Source organism: Dama dama, unplaced genomic scaffold (assembly GCF_033118175.1).
Source record: "Dama dama isolate Ldn47 unplaced genomic scaffold, ASM3311817v1 ptg000093l, whole genome shotgun sequence".
NCBI lineage: Eukaryota > Metazoa > Chordata > Mammalia > Artiodactyla > Cervidae > Dama > Dama dama.
In genome coordinates this window covers 6183457-6186598 of record NW_026870908.1, presented here as the reverse complement: position 1 = coordinate 6186598, position 3142 = coordinate 6183457, and positions in this window count along the sequence as shown.

Here is a 3142-nt window from a genome sequence, read left to right as displayed (position 1 = left end):
TTGACACCTTTTGAAGCTCTTCATATTTTTCACACCTTTTCAGGCTCTTCATGTTTTTGAACACCGCCTCATGCTCCTCCTATTTTTCAGACCATTTCATGCTCCTCATATTTTTGACACATTTTGAAGCTCTTCATATTTTTCACACCTTTTCAGGCTCTTCATGTTTTTGGACACCACTTCATTCTCCTCCTGTTTTTCAGACCGTTTCCTGCTCTTCAAATTTTTACACCTTTTGAAGCTCTTCATATTTTTCACACATTTATAGGCTCTTCATGATTTTGAAAACAGCTTCATTCTCCTCCTATTTTTCAGACCTTTTCATGCTCCTCAAATTTTGACACCTTTTGAAGCTCTTCATATTTTTCACACCTTTTCAGGCTCTTATTGTTTTTCAACACCGTTTCATCATCCTCCTATTTTTCAGACCGTTTCATGCTCCTCATATATTTGACACATTTTTAAGCTCTTCATATATTTCACACATTTTCAGGCTATTCATGTTTTTCAACACCACTTCATGCTCCTCCTATTTTTCAGACCGTTTCATGCTAATCATATTTTTGACACCTGTTGAAGCTCTTCATATTTCTCACACATTTTCAGGCTATTCATGTTTTTCAACACCGCTTCATGCTCCTCCTATTTTTCAGACAGTTTCATGCTCCTCATATTTTTGACACCTTTTGAAGCTCTTCATATTTTTCACATCTTTTGAAGCTCTTTATATTTTTCACACATTTTCAGGCTCTTCATGTATTTCAACACCCCTTGTTGCTCCTCCGATTTTTCAGACCGTTTCATGCTCCTCATATCTTTGACACCTTTTGAAGTTCTTCATATTTCTGACACCTCGTCAGTCTCTTCATGTTTTTCAACACCGTTTCTTGCTCCTCCTATTTTTCAGACCGTTTCATGCTCCTCATGTATTTCACACCTTTTGAAGCTCTTCATATTTTGCACGCGTTCTCAGGCTCTTCATGTTTTTTCACAACCAATTCATGCTCCTCCTATTTTTCAGACCGTATCATGCTCCTCTTTATTTTCACACCTTTTGAAGCTCTTCATATATTTCACACATTTCAGGCTCTTCATTATTTTCAACACCACTTCATGCTCCTCCCACATTTCAGACCGTTTTACACTCATCTCATTTTTGACACCTTTTGAAGCTCTTCATATTTTTCACACCTTTTGAAGCTCTTCATTTTTTTCACACGTTTTCAGGCTCTTCATGTTTTTCAACACCACTTCATGCTCCTCCTATTTTGCAGACCGTTTCATGCTCCTCATATTTTTGACACCTTTTGAAGCTCTTCATATTTTTCCCACCTTTTGAGGCTCTTCATGTTTTTGAACACCGCTTCATGCTCCTCCTATTTTTCAGACCGTTTCATGCTCCTCATATTTTTGACAGCTTTGGAAGCTCTTCATATTTTTCACACCTTTTCAGACTCTACATATTTTTCAACACCGTTGCATGATCCTCCTATTTTTCAGACCGTTTCATGCTCCTCATATACTTGACACATTTTGAAGCTCTTCATATATTTCACACATTTTCAGGCTATTCATGTTTTTCAACACCGCTTCATGCTCCTTGTATTTTTAAGACCGTTTCATGCTCCTCATATTTTTGACACCTTTTGAAGCTCTTCATATTTTTCACACATTTTCTGGCTCTTCATGTTTTTCAACAACTCTTCATGCACCTCCAATTTTTCAGACCGTTTCATGCTCATCTCATTTTTGACACTTTTTGAAGCTCTTCATATTTTTCACACCTTTTCAGGCTCTTCATGTTTTTGAACACCGCGTCATGCTCCTCCTATTTTTAAGACCGTTTCATGCTCCTCATATTTTTGAGACATTTTGAAGCTCTTCATATTTCTCACACCTTTTCAGGCTCTTCATGGTTTTCAACAACGCTTCATGCACCTCCTATTTTTCAGAACGTTTCATGCTCATCTCATTTTTGACACCTTTTGAAGCTTTTCATATTTTTCACACCTTTTCAGGCTCTTCATGTTTTTGAACACCACTTCATGCTAATCCTATTTTTCAAACCATATCATGCTCCTCATATTTTTCACACCTTTTTAAGCTCTTCATATTTTTCACACCTTTTCAGGCTCTTCATGTTTTTGAACACTACTTCATGCTCCTTCTATTTTTCAGAGAGTTTCATGCTCCTCATGTATTACACACCTTTTGAAGCTCTTCATATTTTTCACACCTTTACAGGCTCTTCATGTTTTTCCACACCACTTCATGCTTCTCCTATTTTTCAGCTCATTTCATGCTCCTCATGAATTTCACACCTTTTGAAGCTCTTCATATTTTTCACACTTTTTCAGGCTCTTCATGTATTTGATCACCGTTTCATGCTCCTCCTATTTTTCAGACCGTTTCATGCTCCTCATATTTTTGACACCTTTTGAAGCTCTTCATATTTTTCACACCTTTTCAGGCTCTTCATGTTTTTGAACACCGCCTCATGCTCCTCCTATTTTTCAGACCATTTCATGCTCCTCATATTTTTGACACATTTTGAAGCTCTTCATATTTTTCACACCTTTTCAGGCTCTTCATGTTTTTGGACACCACTTCATTCTCCTCCTGTTTTTCAGACCGTTTCCTGCTCTTCAAATTTTTACACCTTTTGAAGCTCTTCATATTTTTCACACATTTATAGGCTCTTCATGATTTTGAAAACAGCTTCATTCTCCTCCTATTTTTCAGACCTTTTCATGCTCCTCAAATTTTGACACCTTTTGAAGCTCTTCATATTTTTCACACCTTTTCAGGCTCTTATTGTTTTTCAACACCGTTTCATCATCCTCCTATTTTTCAGACCGTTTCATGCTCCTCATATATTTGACACATTTTTAAGCTCTTCATATATTTCACACATTTTCAGGCTATTCATGTTTTTCAACACCGCTTCATGCTCCTCCTATTTTTCAGACCGTTTCATGCTAATCATATTTTGGACACCTGTTGAAGCTCTTCATATTTCTCACACATTTTCAGGCTATTCATGTTTTTCAACACCGCTTCATGCTCCTCCTATTTTTCAGACCGTTTCATGCTCCTCATATTTTTGACACCTTTTGAAGCTCTTCATATTTTTCACATCTTT